Source organism: Hippoglossus hippoglossus, chromosome 6, assembly GCF_009819705.1.
Source record: "Hippoglossus hippoglossus isolate fHipHip1 chromosome 6, fHipHip1.pri, whole genome shotgun sequence".
Classification (NCBI taxonomy): domain Eukaryota; kingdom Metazoa; phylum Chordata; class Actinopteri; order Pleuronectiformes; family Pleuronectidae; genus Hippoglossus; species Hippoglossus hippoglossus.
This window is the reverse complement of record NC_047156.1, coordinates 18,775,267-18,796,134: the sequence shown is the minus strand read 5'-3', so window position 1 is coordinate 18,796,134 and position 20,868 is coordinate 18,775,267. Positions and strand designations below refer to the sequence as shown.

Here is a 20,868-nt window from a genome sequence, read left to right as displayed (position 1 = left end):
AATGTTGTTTTACTGTGTGTATTATTTAAATGATGAGGCTGTTTTTATTCATTTTACTCATTGTCCACAAATCCTATAAGAAAAACTAAAACATCCATCCAGTATCTATACATCTTATCCTTTGAGGGCTGCACATGGAGCTGGAGCTAATCCCCGCTGAGATGGGAGGACAGGCAGGGTTCACCCTGGACAGGTCGCCAGCAAACAACTGGACTTCAATTAATCTAATCCCATTCTGCATGTCTTTGGACTGTGGGAAAACCCCATGCACTCAAACTGGGAGCCTTCTTGAGGTGAGGCCACAAGATCCTTTTTCTTTTCCTTTGAAGTTTGCCCCTCTGTCCGTGGCACTCAACGATCATTTTAGGTATAGGAGAGGTAAATCCTTGAATTGGTCACAAATAAGATTAAAAAATAAGGCTCAGTCATTTTCTAAAACAACTGCTCGAGAATCAGTAAAAAGTGCATTTGTTTGGCTCTATTTTCAGCTGTGGAGTATTTACAGCAGGATGGTGTATGTGGGTCTGGCAGTAAATTACAGTGCCCAGGAACATGTCACGCACAAAAATTATGTGACTAAATAATTTGATAGTACTCATACAACAATGGAGAAATTAGATACGTCATGCTTTTAACACAACACTTGTTTGAAGGATCAATTCATCGTTAGTTTTGGATATTTAATGGAATTTGATGACAATATATAGAATGTATATAGAATCACACTAGCCCCAATCCTCTAATAGCACATTATAGTGACACACACACACTCCATACATTACTGGAAGGGTATTTAGGGCCAAGGTCATTTGTCAGCCAGGCTCTTGTCTGTTCTCTCCTCTAATGACTGCAACCTCCCCACTCACCAGGAGCCTGGAGGGGTGTGGAAATAAGCCGCCTTCAAACACTTGAGATTCAAGAGATGCTCCAAAAAATGTTGCCTTGACTCCCTTGAATGATCAGTCACATTAAACTTGGGATTTTTTTCACCAGGCCTGAATAAAAGCTTATTCTATTTGCTCAAAGATGCTCTTGACCTCCCTGGCACCCTGAGGACAATTCCGTTAGGAGGTCGCCCAACCTGATCCATGAGCCATGTAAAGCATTTTCAAATATAAAATACTATTTAGGCTCTGGCTTGGCTGAATATTTGAATGTTATTATTTACTGAGAGATGTGAATCCATATAACCATAGACTGTATTTAAGATAAACAACCCTGACTTAGAGGCCAGATGATAATTGTTGAATCTTTTAATGATGTGCACCAATAAGGAGTGCCATTAGGACCTTATGTTGTCTGGATTGGTCCCCACAGACATTGCTGCTGGGAAGAGTTTCATTTCGTGCCCACACATGTTCGCGTAAGCTGAAGTCTATAGACACCATCGCCCATCAGCGTTTATCAAACGTAATTAAAAGCAGTTTTTGACTCTCACGTCTGTCGAGCACAAAGTCACAGACGCAGCCCTGGAAGTGGCTGACAAGCAACACACAGACCGAGAGCCCAGGAGATGTGGCCTACTGCCTGGCTTGGTTAATGAGACAGAGAGAGACGCACCATCGATGTTATTTGTTGACATCAAACTTATAGAGGAGAGTGCACACGTTTATCTGATTGCAGTTCGAGCAATTCACCCTCGTGGTGTTTATTTATTTCTCTCTTTTTGTGACCAAGGATAATTCTGCTTCATCCTCTTATTGACTGGCACCTGTTTTGACAGGAGGGGGCAGCTGGGTCCTTGTGTAACTTATTGGGTCCTACCCCACCCCCTTGTAAGTCTATGTGGACGCCCGTGTTTACTGTTTATGTGTGTTTCCATGGGGATGCAGCTCAGAATGGAAGACACCCATATGCAGCCAAGCTTTCGGATTTCAGTGTCTTATCACTGTAAGCCATTTGCCATCATTGCTGCAGGGTTCACCTGTCTAGAGGTTAAATACACCACAGATACAAATAGCTGTTTTATGTACTGTGTAACTTGTATGTTATATATTTCTATACTCTATTTTTACCCTTTTCTTTGATTTCTATATTTCCTTTCTGCGTCAGTCCCTTTACCAGAGGCTGCTGGCTTGTACACAGTGTCTCCCTGCCTGTCTCTCCCTCTTTTATCAGCCCCTCTTTGCCCTTTATGGTTGTTCCTCCTGAATATGATGAATGTCGTTGCCTTTGCCTCATTCAATTAGTGTAACAGGTATAAGGGGGCAGGATGCTGATGAATAACAGAGTCCGATGTTGTTCGGTTGTAGTAAAGATGGAGGATGTGTTTGAGAGGTCAGAGAAATAGTTGGACCACTCTCACATATCTACATTAAATATGAGGCCACTGCATGGTCAGATACATTGGCATGGCATGGAGTCTGGAAACAGATGCAATCAGCTGGCATAACTCCTGCCAACACATTTAACAATAACTAATTATCATCATTTAACAGTTTAATTACATGTCTAACAAACCAGATACAACATGAGCAGGCAGATGTTTTGTCTTTGGACTGACCCATGCTAGCTATATCCAGTCTTCATGCTAAGCTATACTAACTGTCAGCTGATCATACCTGGATGTTTACTGTATAGACATAAACATCTTCTCATCTAACATCAAACTAAATCACAACCGAGCACATAATGTCTCTAAACTATGTCTCTAATGTCCACTAATGCGGTAATTAACGCAAACAACTTGTTGTCAATGCAGCTGTGAATTGTTTTAAATGAATGCACTGAAGAGGATGTATGTGTGTGTGTGTGTGTGATGGATAATGTGGTGAGCTGCTAGGGGAAGGTTTAGGAGACCCAGATGTGTTTCAGCAGTGGCAGTTTACTAATGCATCGAGGAGAGAAGAGACGGACAGCGTGTGATGCCACCCTGTGAAGGGTCTCCTCTCCAGGGCATAATTACACCCAAAATATCCAGTCATCCCTGAATAGATGTACAATCACCATATCCATCAATGATGCTGATATGACCAGCTTGTCTGTGATCGTCTGATTCAATTATTTATGATTAAACACTTTTATATTGTCCATGCACAGCTGTGGTTATTGATTGTGGTTCTTTGCTGTAATGTGTCTGCCTTTAGCGATCGATAACACGACAGATTATCTGTGTTCTTAGCGTGTGTAAGAGGCCGACTGACAGAAATCAAGTGAGGCTTGCTGAGTAGAACATTTGTCATTATTGAATCGAGGGCCTCTGAGCAGGCCTCCTGCAGCACTATCAATCACAGCACCATCTCAGTAATAGACCAATAGTGTTGGGAGTGCACGGTGGAGAGGGAGGGAAGGAGAACCAGGTTGAGTTCATCCTTCCACCTTCTTCTTCCTCATCACACAGCAGCAGTTGGAGCCTCTCCGTTGATCCCACATCATATTATGCAGTAGGTACACGTGAGGACACTGAAAAATATAAGCTGCACATGTTATTAGCTTCTTTAGTAAGTCACCAAGGGACAGTAGGATAACAGCCAATATGTGCCCACACAGTATCAAACGCACTATGGACACCTCATATTATTCTGTATTAAAAGTGTGATCATCTGAAATGTATTTGTCGCGTAAAAATTACAAAAAAAGGCTGTTAGGAATTAGTTTGTGTTGTGTTGGTCGGTTTGGTATTTGTTGTGAGCTTGATATTCACGTCATAAGTGTACCTGCGGTGAAATAAGAATTTATTATTATAATATATAATTTATATCTTACTTGTATTCGTCATAGACTGTATATAAAAATGGATGACATGACAGCTTCCCATAAGTAAAGCCAAGGCATCACCCCCTGGTGGCTGACTGCAGTATAGGTTATAATCCCCGCCTCCTCCATGATAGTAGATGGGACATAAATCACACTGAAAAGTCAAAGCTCACATGGCAGTATTCTCTCTGTGGATGTTCCAGCTTCATTCACGAAAATGGTTCCATAAAAACTTTCCATTTGTATAACAACATGACTTGTTATACAAACAAGTATCACAGATTGTGACACAACACTTCACAGTATGTTCAATCAATGCTTGTCTTTAAAAAACAAACAGAGGTTTCAACAACATGCACATTCTATGCTCAGGTGAACGTGAGTGCTGTTCTTTGTGTTCTTTGCATCAGACGCAGATAGAAATCTGTGTGTGTGTGTGTGTGTGTGTGTGTGTGTGTGTGTGTGTGTGTGTGTGTGTGTGTGTGTGTGTGTGTGTGTGTGTGTGTGTGTGTTTTGCTGTGTAGGAGCTACGTGATCAAGAACACATCCTTAATCAGATCATCCGAGCATCTGGACCACCAGCTCATCACAGCTGCTCTCTCTGCCCTTTCCCTGCAGTTTGATCTGCTCCTCTCTGCTGTCGTCTCTGCTTCACGTCAAATCTCCAGTAAACATGTAAAGTAAAATGTATGCAGGGGGCTTTGATTTTAGAACATTTTAGAAAGCAAAATTAAGCGATTTTCCCCCTTCCAAGCAGTCTAACATAAAACATATATTTTTTCAATGGAGGTGTGTGCAAAGTTTTGTGAGTTTTCCATAGAAAACAGCTACCTTAAGAGCACATTCAATGTTTTCTTCAGTATGCATATGCACAAAGAACAGATAAAGGCTGATTGATTTGTGTCTTCACGCTTTAATTGGCTATGTAACAGTTATATTGTGTAGCTCTCAAAAGTACCAGACACATTTTCTTTATAGATTATTCAGATGATGACATTTCTCAATTGTCATCACTCATTTATTTCTTCCTTCACTTATAAAGATTCCATGCTCCTGCCCACTGGACAAGAAGCATAAAAAACACTGAATTGTGCCTGTAACTTCCCGTATCACCAGTAGATGTCATTGCAGTACAACCCACGCTTCAACCCTGGAGCCAGCAGCACAGATCCAGGACATGTTGTGCTGATATGTAGCCTACGTTCTGTCTTGATTATGCATGAGATGAGAGAAGCATGTCCTTCTCCTGCCCCCACGGCCCCGACAACTTCTCTAAGATCTACACAGTAATGACACAGTGAGAGCTGAAGCCAGGGGCTCTTACAATCATCTCCAGTTGACTTGTGAAGCCAGAGGGGTTGCACTAATCTTTGGCGCCAGTGTCATTAATCTAGACCAGTAACTGTAACAGGGTGCTAATCACTGTTGTGGTGGGCAAGGACAAAAAAAAACCTTGACAGCTTTTCCATGGCAATCAGGCCACTTAGAGGCCCCTGTGAGCTGGGCCCTGATGAGTTTACAGCCAGTGTCGGGCTCAATCAACGACACTGCTTTATGCTTTTCATTATAATGAGGCTGGAACCTGAAAATAGGTATCATGCACGCCCAATATTCCTGGTAATGACTTATCTGGCCTTTCAGCCTTGTACTGAGAAAAGGGCTTTGCTGCCAAGTGGATTAAAATAAACTAAAAACATTTACAGAAATACCCCCGACTGACTTCATTAATTGGTATTTCACATCAGCATGCGTCATGTCCTCATTTCATGTTCCAGTGGCCTGGTGTGTAGAAAACAGAAAAGCCACTTCACCTCACTGATGACATGCAATGACGCTGCTTCCTGTGATGAGCTGTAGGAACCTCAAGGGAGTTTTTACATTGGTGGTGATGTGATAGATTAATTCAAGTATTTACCATCAACTATTTGAAAAACGATTTGTTACTGAATAGCTATGAAACCTGGGATAGGTTGGGCCAGGAACGATCCACTCATCGGAGCCTTTGTTTCTCTAGGATGGAGGGACGCATTTGTCGGCTGCATTTGAAGTAGCCTTCTAATTGGGACATCCTATTGACGCAATCAGTCTGCAAATGCAGCCTCCGAAGGATGTAACCTCTGAATAGAGACACACCTCAAATGTCAGGATCGCGACCCTGTGGCTGGCTGTAGTATAGGTCACAAAACCCACATCCTCCATGTTAGCGGACGGGACATGGACCATATAAATAAAATAACATTTTCTCACAGATGTTTTCTGTCATTTAAGTAAGTTCTTATCTCACAGATATATGTCCAAGGGATACTTTTTCCAGTTGATATTGGTCTTAATTTAATTGGGTGAAGCGTCAAGATTGACAGCTGAGACTGACTTGCAATTGGTTGGTGAGATCATCATAACCACAGCTCCAACCCCTTGATCGCCACTGTGCAGACAGCAGACTTCATACCTGGGATATTGTGGTTTCATTTCTGGATAGTGGGAGGAAGAAGAGACGTGCCGTCCATCTTTATATACAGTCCATGCTTCACATATATTTGAAGACACTGCTTGGAATGAAAAATTGTGTCTGATACATTTTTTTATATTAACTGTTAACGGTTCTCTTTCTCTCCCAAATAAAGTCAATGTTTGAAGATGCAAACATTTATTATTTCAAGAGTTTGGATTCAAGATGCTTTAAAATTCCCCGAAAAGTCTACAGGTCACTAGTTACCACATTTCAATTGTATGAGTTGTATATTGGATAATGTTTTTTTCAAAACTAGTCCTCATGACCCCAAATCCTGCTTGTAGATATACATCTCCATACACGTCTACATACAAACTGAACTTGCAGGTGAACACAGAGAAACATTCCCCCCTGTCAGCAGATGAACGTGAGAACAGCCTCCTCTCATCACACTGTGCACATACATCATTCACCTCAGCAAAGCGTTCACATCCAAGAAAAGAAACAATAATCAAATCACATTTCTGAGCGGAGGAAGACCTTGAATTTGGTTCTCGCACATGCAGAAAGTATTTGGAGGTTCATGCTGGGAAATATGGGAAATGTGGGAATAAATGTGATTCAACATTATTTGTAATTGAAACCATTTTGAAAAATCCAAACATTGAGGAGAATTTTGAGACTTTATTTCTGGTGTCTGGCCATATTATTTTAGAAGAGGAGGAGGAGGAGGATTTGGACCCGTAACCTCATAATTTCTAAAAGTAAAAAAAAAAAATCCTGGCTGTGGCCTTACAGACAAACCTTGCACTATGTTGACTACAGTTTCTCTCCCTCTGGATATCACTGGCTGATTCCTCACATAAATCACTGACAGACGTGATGAATTAACGTTACTGATGAGGTTAATTAATATCATACATGCTCCTCTTATGCAATCTTGCTCAGGTGCAAAGCAGTGATGTAAGCGCTGATGATCCCTCCGCCCTGCCCCCATGGCCTGTCTCGTCACAGACCGTGGCGAATGAACAGTGCAGTGCTGCATGTGTCAATGTCAAGGCCTCGTTCCTCAGCAGACTCTCGATTGCCACTCGTATTTCAGTCAGACGGCTCGAGAGCCTCGACATACGATACAGTCGTCGCATTGAACTGAATTTGACACGTATCGCCAGGTCGTTTGGTTCAATAAATGCTCTCAGACCCTGCCCTGTGGCCTCCCACTTGGCCCCGACCAAAATGTGGCACCCCCGACCCAATAGAGGAAAGGCAGGGTGGAGGGAGGGAGGGGGGGTCGGGTGCTTGTCAGTTGTGGCGGCTCAGTTTTACTCTCGGCTTCACTGTGCATGTGCTTCCAATTACAGACAAAGGAGAGGCGGTCCTGTGCAGCATGTGGTTCCATTTAGAGCAGGTGAAACAATGTAGGAAAATAGATCCGTCATCTGTCGCATTCCAGAGGCCAGTGAGAAACAGCGCTAAATCATAGCCAAGCTAATCCTGGGAGGAGCGGGTGGGGTAAAGGCGGTTGAGGGGTTCTGGCGGCATCTTCAACGGGGGCCTGTGCAGTACTTCAAAGCATTACAGGAACCTGATTGAAACATCCCCCTTCTCCCTTTTACCTGTAGTCTTAGCTTAGATTTCCATTGTTTGCTCCCAGTCCCTTGATGTTTAGCCATGTGGCTCTGAATATTCTGAAATCTGAAATATGTCAACAAGTACGAGATAAAGCTACACGTGTGTGTCCCAGAAGGTGAAGCCTAAACTCTGGAGTTGTCTAGAGTTGAATGAATCTACTACATTCATTTTGGACAGACAGTCATGGTTCCCAGATGATGTATCCTTATGACTTTGTGATGTTATTCCAAATCTAAGGTTTTACGAAAGCTCTGAAATATGCCAACTTGTTGAATTCTTTCCTTCATTGGTTTCAGAGCCAGCTCTTCTCTTAAGCCAACTAAGTGGCCACCACCAAGGGGCCCCCACAGCCATATTGTTTGATTAATTAGGATTTCTAATGTAAAGGTTCCTACTGACAGTCTTCTATGCTAGAGCAAAGCGAGGATCAGTAAGTGTGTTTGATCGAAAAAGGGCAATAATGACTAAAACAACAAATTTACCATGGCCCTGTATGGTTTAATTATTATTATCGTTAATGTTAAACTAATAAACTTCAAATCAATTAAGGTTATAACTGTATTCAAAAGCCGGTCTATCCACTGTGAGGAAGGGCCATCAAACTGTTCCTGGCTTAGGGCCACAAGATGTACAGGAACGGTCCTGAAGGGTTTTAATGTGGAACACCATATTAGACGAACACACTCATCCTAACCTGGGTGTATCTTTTGGACTTTGGGAGGAAACTAAAATACCCAGAGAAAAAACATGCAAACACAGGCTGAACATGCAAACTCCAGAAAGGTCGACAGGGCTGAACTGGAGTTCAAACCGAACTCCACACCTCAAAACTTCTTGCTGTGAAGCAATAGTGTTATCTGCATGAAATGACTCCTAATTGTTACATAACAGTAGTGGATGGAAACATGCAATAATTAGTATTTAAAAAAAATTCTGTATTTGTTATATTAGTAACAAAATTCTAACCATGCTACAGAGCCTTTCTCATCTTTATTTCACTTGGGTCTCTGCAAATGTCCAAATTAGCATTTGCATCTGGCGTACTTGTAGCGTTAATTTCTGAGGACGTGTAGAAACGACGCAGGATACGCGAGGCAGCCATCATGTGCACACATACGCGTAGTTAACAGTAAGCATATCTCGCTTTATGGACAGAAGTTTTGGGATTTTTAAAAACATATTTAATATTTCTGTCTTTTAGTGACCTTTAATAAATTCCTAAAGTCCTATAGATTCACAAGTAAAAGATCACGGCTTGAGCAAAGAGGCGAGTCCATGGAGGAATCGAGGGGCCACCTCGTATTCTGCACATGTTAACAGTTGTATCATTGTAAAAGGCAGAATTTAATTGCACAACAGCTGTTAGCAAAAACAACAGGGTGTGAAGCACTTGTAATCGATTATCCATGTGGTTTTCTTGTGGAAAGGGACATGTGCCGGGAGCCTGACAAATCAGAAATTCGGGACAGAAGAGACCCAATCGCACCAAGAGGTTGTGAGTGTCTACGTCATCGTTTCCAAACATCTCAGTTTCTGCCCGTCCAGACTAAAATGCAGTCCTGGATCTTTCAAACTGAAACCGGGCCTGCCTCAGGAGTAGTGTGGACTCCAGGCTTATATATACAGTAGCAGAGTTGATGCATTTTCAAACAAAAACATAGTAGTGTGGATGTAGCCTAGGTACTGTACAGCCTGTCAAAGCTGATGGCATTGCTGCAGGCTCTTTGTCTTGTTCGTATTTGGTCCTGAATATGTCTATCCCCCCCCCCCCTCGAATTTTTGTAATTTTAGGTTCCAAGGTGCTTCTGCCTGTAACACCTGAGGAAATGTTTGATATGATTTGAGGCCAGACAAGGCTGTGGAGCCAGTGTTATTCAGTTAAGGAAAGGAATGTTATTGACTGGCCTATGTACAGTATGCAAGAGCAGGTCAGCAGCTGATTTGATCACAGCACTATCTCAACCCTCCATCTGTCCTTCACGTGAGCTCTTGGGTTGGGGCCTGGAAGGCGCGCCGCTTTTCAGCATGTGCTTATAGTCAATCCGTGCAGCCACCACTCTATTGGAAAGAATGTAGGTTAATATAGCAAGTGGGATCTGGAAATGGCGCACTCATTTGCCTTTTATAGCCCATAGGAGCAAAGACATAGCGTGTGCTCCAGGCTGTAAATCAGAGGATGTTTGGCGTCCCAATACTTTACATGAGGGGTTGCTGTAGGCCTCAGTTAGGCCGCAGACCAGCAGCACCCAGTAAAGCTCTCACATGCAGAATGAAAAGCAGAGAGAGATGAAAGAAAAATAAGGTATATTTTTAGCTTGCATAAAAGTCCATGATGTCAGTGGGAGTCGGGGCTAACGAGGACGTGTTTGGGCGATTACTTCACTGCTCACGCGCTTTCAGAGGAATACCTTTTTCTGTGTGCTTCCGCCAACACCCACATTACGGGAAATAATAAAAAAAAGGTATAGATTCCATGGCGGTGTTATGAAAACCAAAACCAATCCAATCACTTTGTTAAAAAATGTGGCCGCTGATTTTCCATCATGTGCACATTCAACTCCACCTCCCACTCTTAAGATTCCACAGTCGGTGTCCAGACTGCTAACGTGTTCAAAACCGACATTAAACCGAACAAATGTCTTCCACAGTCAATGTTGTGGTTACTGACCATGTGAAGGATGGTTCTTTATCTGTCTGTGGATGGGTGGGGGCACTAGGACCCAGGCACAATTCGGCAAATCAAGGGGAGAGCACCTCATCAGTTAAGAGGCTGATTGAGCACAGGTGTGTCAGCCTTCATTCCTGCTCCCGTGGTCACGTGATCTCTCGGTGAGCCGAACCAACCGTTTGTTTTAATTAGAAATGTTCGATTGTTGGGGTGATGTAGAGTTTTACTAAAGTGAGTTAATTACAAAGTATGTGTCCACCAACAATTTATCGTTTCTTTTGTAAAGGGTCACAACAACAGTCCAGGAGTAGTGGCAGGGGCAAGGTATGAAAATGTATTTTTACTTTAAAACTGTGTTTGGGGGTTGGACGGAAAATACCATGTATTGTGTTCATTTTACAGGCATAGTGCTGGTTGCCGTTTATTTTACATTCTATTTACTGTATTTCAGTAAGTTAAGAATAATGTAAATCTGCCTTTTTGATCGCTTTTAGAGCTGCAGCTGTTGTTGGCCCCCAGTCACAGGAGCGGCTGGTGCAGTGGGTGTTCACCTGTTGATTTGTGGTTATTATCATTTGTGGTTCGCTGTGGCACTGGTCGTAGTTTTGGTGTTTTCTGTTGGGAAAAGGGTTTAACATGTGAATAGTTTTTGTTGCTCACCGATAGCAGACTTCCAGTGCACCAGCCTGCTGATTGGCGAGCCACACCACTGTAGCAAGACGCATCAACTTTTTAATGAACCAGCCTGTTATGGCACTTTGACCCACACCAACTGTTGGCTTTATCATTGAAGTTCACCTGTACTTACATTTAACACTAGATAGGAGTCATATATCTATTATTTATACCTTAAGATTCATGTGAAGAATGGTAAAAGTTGAAATAATACTATTTTATTTTATTCTGAAATGTGTGCATGAGCTACAGTGTAGGTTGATTGAGGATTACAGTTAATATAAGGAAACAGATAATTGCGGTCCATTAGGTCTATTCCCTTGGACTGATTATACCAGCTCTGCTTCTACATCCTTCAGTTGATCCCGGCCGGTCACAGTTTGGATTATTTCCATGTTCTCTCCTTCCTATTTTATGTTTAAGTTGATTTTAAATCACTCGATAAGTTTGATAGTTTTGATTTCATGGGCCCAGTTTTTAAGGCATTCGTCTCGGAAATTTCTTTGGCTACAACAATAAAATGGAGTGTGCTACATTAAATATACAGCAGCAACACCTGTACATACACAGCATCATTGAATCTCTGGAATATCCACAGAGAACGGTTTTCATGGGAGAGATTTCTTCAGTTGAACATATTCTATTGCATCAACATGTTGGGTCCAAACATAGAAATGACAAATTTAAGGTATTTACATGCAGAGGAGCGAGATTTATGTCCTGACATTTGCTCTTTTACAAATGTTTGAAGATTTAAACCCTTTTTCTTCAAGACAAGCATTTGTTTATTGAGTGCATTTCCAAGATTTACCCACTGAGCACAATACAACCTTCTTGGGCTGAAAAACTCTGACTCTTCTTTAGAAACCCCTTTTTATAAAGCTGTTTTGTTTTTTGTAAGATTACCCAGAGTAATGAGATGTTTGTGCTGTTAGAAGTCACATTGCATTTGCAGTATTTTGTAACCAAAATTATTTGCAAGGCTCAATGACATCATGGCTGAATAAGAAAATATCTTTTTTGGAAATGTGAATTAACTGATAAATTGTACTTAATGCAACCAGGGGAAGTCTGAATGTGTCTGCATGTAATAATCTGTTAGTTTTATCCTAATTTTGATTTTATAAATGCAACTTGAGACACCATTCATGGGACTGCAACCATTATTTTATTTAAAGATTGCTGGAAAATGATCGTTGAATTAAAAATTAAATGAATAAAAGAGTGAAAATTCCAATTCCAACTAGAGTCCAGGGTAATGTCTTCATTTTGCTTGTTTTGTTTCAGTAACAAACTCATACATGTGATGACTATAATAAGTCTTTTTATTTTTATTTAAAGTAACCACTTTAAAAACTGGCCAGGGACAACAGATAGAAATTTGCCTGTTGAGCTACCTCCGGCTCATTTACAGTCATTTTGCTGTTGATTAATGAGAATTGTCTGCGTCAAATAAACAAATAAATGAAATGATAGGAAATACATCTGCATTCCTCACATTTGAAATATTAAACAAATTTTTTGCATTTCTACTTAAAAATGTAATGATTTATTGATTATCGAAAAAAATTCATGACTAGACCTAATCAACCAATCATTTGATTGACCGATTGTGGTGAGTCTGATGTCACATGTTTTATTTTGGAGCAGAATATCCCGATTTCTTTTAACTGGGAACTTGTACAGGTTTCTGAAACCAGGATATGGTGTTTACATGCACAATGAAGAACCAGATCAGAAAACTTGATCCAAATCAACCCAGTCCAGCTTATATGAACACACTCAACAGACTTCAGGTCCCAGTCATCAGAGGGCTGCCGATCCTTTCCAAACAGCCAATGGACAGACGCTGTGCAGCTGGTCAGCACAGGAAGTCCTCCACACAAATGACCTGTAATTGCTGCAATAGAGCAGCCCACCATCTGAACCCTGGACTCTAACCTCTCTTTTCATGGTCCTAAGTTGTCCATGCGGGGAGGGGGGGGGGGAGAGGGAGGCATGAGCCCCATTAGGAAGCTAATGAACTATACACTACAATCTAATAGCAGGTGAAGCTGTGATCAGACCAGAGCTGGTGACCCGTGGTTACAATTCCCTCTCACCCAGTAATTAACCCGGCAATAAATCATTCCACAGCTGCGCCATCACATGGGGTCCATCACCCTCTGCAACCTTTCGCTCCGAGATAGGGGTTGATGAGAGAGGGGATAGCGCCCAGAGGTTGGGGTTACAGATGGAGCGTTTGAAGTCGGAGATGTTATGGTTGGTGTAGGAGGGAAGGGGCCTCCTGGAGAGGCTGTTTAGGCTTTAGGATGAGAGACTTGAACGGTGTTTTAGATTACACTTCTAATCCCTCTAATGAGGGCCAACTTTAGTGCTCCATTGTTGTGTAAACCGTCGCGCTTTTTATGCCCGTGCGGTAGTGACAGATCCAGCTCCTTGTCTTTCATCAGCAGAGCTCTCGAACGCACCGCAACGGCTAATCAAGTCAAGCTGGTGGTGAAGAATTGTGGTGTGTGTGAGTGTTAGTGAGTGTGAACGCGCACATGAAAGCAGGCAATTAGAGCGTGTGTGTGTGTGCGCGTGTGTGTTAAAGCATATCTGCACACACACGTGCAAGTGTGTGTACATGTACTTGTGAGCGTTTAATCTGCTCTTTGTGAACAGAACTGGTGGAGCACTACGTTTGGAAACAGTATGATTGTGCTTTGGTCCAAAGGAGAACATGAGTTTACTCAGTGTTCACTTCACATTTCCTGAAAGCAGCCTGGATGTGTATTTACTTCCATCAGACTGTCATCACTACCATCACTGTTAACATGTGATGATTAGACTGCTCCATCAGTCTGGTGTTTACTTAATGGACTCATTTCAATCAAGGCCCTGCTAATTTCTGTTTGACGTTGTTGATGAAATGTTTCCTGGGTTTAGAGACAGAAAAATCTCAACATATCATTAGTCATCAATATACCCACAAGACATTCATCCATTATCTGTAGCTTATCATTTTAAGGTGGACAGGGGAGCTGGAGTCAATCCCAGCTGACGTTGGGCGAGTGCACACCCTGGATAAGTCACCAGCCCCTCCCATGGATGAGAATTTGACATAAACAACCATTCACACTCACATTTAGAGCCACCAATTAACCTAACCCCAATCTGCATGTCTTTGGACTGTGGGAGGAAGCCTGAGTACTCGGGGGAAACCCATGAAGAAACCATGGAAACTCCACAACCAAGTTGAACCAAGACCCTACTTACTGTGAAGTAAAAGTGCTCACCACTGCACCACCATCTTGTCACAAGATGTTTCTAATAAAATGAACGCAGAAGGTTAGTTTACCAAATTGGAAAAGGAATCATGCCTACATTGGCTAGTTGTTGAGATGTCTCTCTCTTGTGTTCACACCAAACATGAAACACATTTTTGCATCACGTGAATATGTGAACATGACGCATATGTTGTGGGACCATCCAGAGGTGTCCCCATCTCCAGGAGCGTCGTGTGGATGACTTCTGTTTCCAACGCTACCTGAGGCTGACCAGTGGCCGGTTTGATGTCATGCAAGCTGGGGTCGCTGCCAGGATCTGTCTCTGGTGAGTCGAATTCTCAGAGCTGATTGGTTTTTAACACTCGCAGTTTTTGCCTGAGTTATTTCAAATATTTCAACTCCAGCAAGTGAAGCGAATGGCCCAAATTTCGCGCCTATCACATTGCAGCATTGACGCCAGGCAATGGGAATGACGCATCTTTGTGTGTAGACTTTGTATGTAATCTCATTGTGTGAGAAGTTTGCTTTGCGCACCATTAGATTTTTGCCTCCAACCCAATTAGTGGTGGAGATTATAAGAACTGAGTTGGGAGTGAAGCCTCAGGATCCAAGATCAGTGATGTTTGCATGTATCACTCTGTATTTGACGTGACTCTAAATAGTTTTCATTATTGTACAAATATTGGAATCAATATCTCATCCAGTCGAAATCAAGTTTGGTGTTTTTCGTATGGTAAAAGTGATGGAAACTAATCATGGATCTGATCTTGAAAACATTATCACTTGGTAGTGATCAAAAAAATATAATAATCATTGTATCCCTCCATGGTTGTCTGATAGTATCAATTTGTGTATATATATGATTTATCAGTTTATCCCAGATCTCCATTTAAACCATTACCCTTTTAAATAACTCAAGCACATGATTCCATGTTTTTTAATGGCTGCACTGTCGAATAGAAACACAGTATGTCTTCTGCATCATTTTAGACATATTAACTTTGAAGAATTTTTTAGATATATTAAAAATTATCAACCAGTACATTTACAATAACAAAATAATGGAACAACGTGGTACGTGTAATAGGAAATGAGGCCTTCATATAGACTGACCCAAAGAGCACCTCCGCCAAGGCCCAACAGTCAACTTAAATTCAATGAGGCTGCAACAGATCGAACAAAATCCTTAATATCAGTCCCTTAAACAGGTCTGGATTTTGAAATTAAGATTCATATATAATTATTTGGGGAAAGGGCAAAAATTTCCCAACATTTGAGATGTTAGAGAAAGTGAAAAAAAAATCCTAGATCCTTCATGTTTATTGAATTGAATGGGCTCTTTCTTGGCCCATGTCCCATCTTTCCACCAAGATTTGTGGTGATCTGTTAAGTAGGTTTTGTGGAACGCTGCTAACCAACAGACCAACAAACAAACAAACAAACAAACAAACGAATGCAGATGACAGCATAAGTTCCTTGGCGGAGGTAATTATTAGGTGACTACGCAGCTCCCCTCAGCTCTGCAGAGTTTTATAGTGTATTTCAGTTGATTTGTTTTTGTTTTTCTGCAGCTTTCAGTCTTATTCATCTCATCAGTGCTATTTTTGGACAAAACAGGAAATTAGTTCCAGCAAAAAAAGCCCATCTGACGCTACCTGCTCAACAACAAACAAACAGACAAACAAAGGAGCAGAAATATTTATTGTCTCAGATGTTGAGTGCAAAACAGATCTTAAAGGAGAGTGAATATGTGGCTTACATTGATCAGATGGAATAATGCATTTGTTGGCATTAGATTACAACATCCCAGAGTAGATTCTGGGTGCAGTGTGTTTCCTTACCCCTGACCTGATAACCCTGTAACCAGTTGTCTTCTATGATGCTCAACCTGACCTCAAAGTTATCTCGGCCTACTCCTGATTCTTGGAATCTAATGTTTTCCTTAAAGTAATGTTTGGCTGCGCAGCATGATTTGCAATAACTGGCCTCTATGTGACACTCATAGTTTATTGGACATTCTCATGCATTTATTCAGAAAACATATGCGTTGATGGAATCATCTCGTGTTTTATTAGTCACTGGCACATTCTCCTCACTCTTAAATATCCCCCGTGTCAGAAAACGTTTGAGTGAAGCAGTGTTACATAAATATACCTGGGTTGCTATACAGCTACATCCCCCAGAGGAAGAGAAAAACAACACTGGTAGGTTACACGCACAGACTCTGAGACAGCGAGGCCTCTCTCTCTCTCTAATTATGCTATTCCAGGAGCCATAATAATCACTCTCCCTCTTTCTCTCTCTATAAAAACCAGGGTAAAACAGGGATATAGAGCACGATGCTTTCCATCAGGGCCACTGCTCACCCACAGAGGCATGTGCCAAGCCACTACTGTCCTTACCACATCCTCTCACCTCTGTCCTCCTCCTCTTACCACCCATAGCTTCCCCTGAGCGGAGCCCACAGTCTATACAAACACAATTGCCTGGCAACTGATTTCTCTTCTCCTTCTATACACTATAGGTCGTCAAGACTGCCGCCTCATACTTGGTATTGATGTAAAAAAGAGGAATTCTAAACAAATGAGTTACCGACAGATGTGGTGTTTTGGCTTTGTTCAGAGACAAAGCCAACCCCCCCCCCCCTGTACTGAGTGTACTGAGCTCTGCAGCAGAGGTGGTGGCTCCAGAACTGAAGGAGGTTATGTAACATCAAAGATACCAATCTGACATGAGTGGTGTTGTGGCACTGAGTGCTGCTGACGCCCTGTCAGCATGGAGGGGAGGGGGGTGGGGTGGGCAGCCCCCAGCCTCAGATACCTACAGCATGTCTGCTTCACACCTCCTCCACTTTCAGAGGGAGCTGTGTGTTGTTATGCTCTCTACTCATCCCTGTGTTACGTAAAGGAGCGTGTCAGTCATGTTGAGTGATAATGTGGTGTTATTGTTTATCGCTGCTCTGTGGAATCATGTGGTTTTGGTCTCGATGACTAAGTTATTCCTTCATGACAACTGGACAAAGGGGTGGAATTTTTTCTAACTTGCTCGTTTAGATAATAGAGGTTTGAAATAATGCATAATTATCACTTGATTGACAGGTCTCCTATAGCCACTGTGGGTGCATACCTTTGCCACAGTGAGATTCAAATGAGTTTTGTTTTGTGGTTTGATCTCATGTGATCCAGTACAATCAATTGGAGTGAATTGCTTTCGACATCTCTGACATGACAAATCCACATACTACCTTTTATTCTGGACCTTTCACTATGAGACGTGCTTGAAAGATCTACAAAAGCTTGGATGGACGATGTTCTTTTTTCAAATTGTTTTCAATATAGGTTAATGGGAGACTCTATATTGGTTGTTTGTCTGTGTATGTTGGTCCTGCTGCTGACATGTCCAGGGTGCACTCTGCCTCTCACACAATGTCAGCTGGGATCGGCTCCAGCTCCCCTGCAGTGCTGAAAGGATAGCAGTGTTGATAATGGATAGTTGGAATGATGGATGAAAGGATGTTTTCAAGGACAAGAATGAACTTGCATGTTCATCAGTTTGATTATTCTGTAAGTGATTATGCCTACATTGGCCATATTGTGATATATACTGATATTAGAACACATCATTTTTTTAGTATTACAATAATCATTTCAACCAAATCTCTATAACCTAATGTTTAATTTGATAAAGATACTGTGATATGTGATAAACATGTCATAGATTGTATAGTTGAAAGTATTTTTCTCTATTCCAGGAAGCCCCTGATTAGCTCCACCAAGGAGAGTATGCTGTCATCAGTGTTTGTTTTTTGCACGATTACACAAAAACTACTCAACCAATTTCTCTGGAATTTGGTGGTGGGGTGGGGCATGACTGTAGGAACAACCCAATCAATTCTGGTGCGGATCCGGAACAGGGGGCAGATCTGAGATTTTTCTTTTACCTTTAAAAGTTAAAACAAATTATTTATTTATATATATACATACATATACACACACACACACACACATTAGAAATCATCGCTTTTAACAATGCAATGACACCTACTTGCTTGTTTACTTTGATAGACTTTGATATACAAACAGGTAGATAAGATAGCTGAAATTCCAAAAAGCTATTTGCTTCTTTATGTTTTCATACAAATAATACTTTTAAACTTATGGTTAGAAGTGATGTTAAGTGAATTGAATTTGTAGTAAATGTGATAAACCATTTGTGATCCTTTATGTAACTCAGGCATTTTTCACATCTGCTTGGCATGTCCTCTATAGCCGACTCATTATGTCCTCAGCACAGCTCCTATGTCAGGGGTCCTGCATAGCGTGGAGGCCCAGAAGGTTAGGTCTGGTGTGTGTTTACAGTCAGCAGGGTCACACAGGACGGTCACTGCGGTTTCACCTCCACATTCAGAGCTCCATAAACTCCCAGCATCTCAGGGACGAAGGCTTTCCACTGCGGCGCTGTTGAATAAGCTCTGACAGGGCCTGTAATCACCAGCATATATGAGATGTGTCTGAGACAAGCTGTTAGACAGTCGCTCCCTCTGATACGTGACCAACTTCAACTTCAGGGTCACAGAGACGTACACAAACACACATGAGGCCTGGATCACTGGCTGTGACTGCGGTCTCACCGAGAAAGGACAAAGTTAAAAATAGCATGTGGTGACACTGGTATCCCATAATGACATCCTGGCTAGACCAGAGGCCAGATCTGCTCTCTCACTGTTCGCTTCACTGCACTTCTGACATCGCCATGGGGGAAAGTTTTGATGGGAAAAAAACAGTACAGAGCAAGTTGAAAGGTATTCGGTGCTGGCACTAAGAGAGGGGTGGTTTCTGCACACACCTTTTTTTCATTGTTTTCTGAAGCGGGGACACAATGTGCCAGCACTGAGGGAAAGCAGGGAGAGACAACAGCTGCACGTCCTCACATACCTGAAGTCCATGACAGATAACCCCCCCCCCCCCCCACCCCCCACCCCCGCCTCAGATTAACAGCAGCCCGAGATAAGAGCACGCAGGTGGCAAATGTTCATTTCATCTGTCAATCCAGCCAGCAGTTGACTTGGGCTGCTTTTGAATCATGTAGCCCCTCCCGAATCTCCAACATCAATCCTCTGTTTGACAGGACGTACAAACACACATACACACACAAAATTGTGTCTCCATGACTTCAGAGGAGTCTTATGTCAGATGTCTTATGATACATTACATTGACATACATTGATTTCCTGGACACTAGCTCTAACCTGAACCATAGTTACTACTTACCTGACCCTATATTTAATGATTTATATCATAGAGACTTGATTTTTCTCCACATAAGGAAGACAAGTCCCGAGCTGCTTATATAACCGTGCAGCTGCTGTTTATTTGCATTCATAGCGAATGAGACGCCCTGTGCGACAGCGGATGAAAGATCGGAGCGGAGGTGCGAAAATGTTGACAGCGAGACGCAGACGGAGGCATGAACGTGTGAGAGGATTGAGAAAGCAAAATGCCTGTTGTGATAAAACGGGGCTAAGAGTGTGTGTGTGTGTGTGTGTGTGTGTGTGTGTGTGTGTGTGTGTGTGTGTGTGTGTGTGTGTGTGTGTGTGTGTGTGTGTGTGTGTGTGTGTGTGTGTTGACAACAGCACCCTGTCATTACCACCCTCCACTGCTGATTACCGGTGCCACATGGCCTGTGGAGGTGCACCTGGGACGCTGCTCACACCTGTCTCAGCCACGCTCGGGTCTTAAACTGATTTAAGGCCTCCCGATTCGCTCCCGTGCTCCACACAGGGCTCGGCAGACTACTTATTTCCATGTTTTCTAATGTTTCAACACTTGTGAATCAGCTTGTAAGAATGTTTTAGTCTCGTCTGAAAACCCTTATGTAACGGCAAAGTGACAGCGTCCAATAACTCACAGTGCACAGGATCTACACCTGTGTGGACATGTTGTTAAACCGTGTGTCTGTATGTGTGTGCGTGCCTGTGTGTAATGGCTGATAACCATCATCGCTTTACGGCTCAGAGAGTGGCGGCTGTGGTAGACGAAGAGCAATTACATGCTCTAATGCTGACAGGTTATGAAATACATGGCCCCTTTCGATAATATATTACCGATGCATATACATATGTACAACACGTATATAAAGGGTGTATATAAATCAGTAATTCAGAAGTTAATACAAAGGTGATTAAATGCAAGTTCATGTTAAATTAAATCTGACACTTTAGGTAAAATCAGTGCTGCTTTCACAATCTGTCTGAAAATGTTAATATATGTCATTGGAAACCTTTTTGACCTCAATTTGATCGATAATATTTACATTTAACCCTTTTCTTAAATTATTTTTTGTATTGTATTATACCAACTTAATTTTTTATATTTTCTTTTTCTTTTGCACAAATTTAATCTGGAATTTAATAAAATATATTTCATTACTAATCTCTAATGATTGGTCTTTTAGTGATTAGTCACCTTTAAAGC

The 20,868-nt window shown here is 41.9% G+C and overlaps 2 long non-coding RNA genes across 2 annotated transcripts in view; one reads left to right on the top strand and one right to left on the bottom strand.

Annotated features, from left to right (window-relative positions):
* Window positions 1-28: 28 nt before the first annotated feature.
* Window positions 29-20,868, bottom strand: part of LOC117763050 — a 29,755-nt gene continuing 8,915 nt past the window's right edge. The window contains exon 2 of the long non-coding RNA XR_004614113.1: window positions 29-769. This is a non-coding gene — a long non-coding RNA (uncharacterized LOC117763050). The remainder of the gene's footprint in view (window positions 770-20,868) is intronic.
* LOC117763049 lies at window positions 1,464-19,955 on the top strand. The gene is made up of 3 exons (XR_004614112.1): window positions 1,464-2,753; window positions 17,259-17,267; window positions 19,922-19,955. It is a non-coding gene; the product is annotated as an uncharacterized LOC117763049 (long non-coding RNA).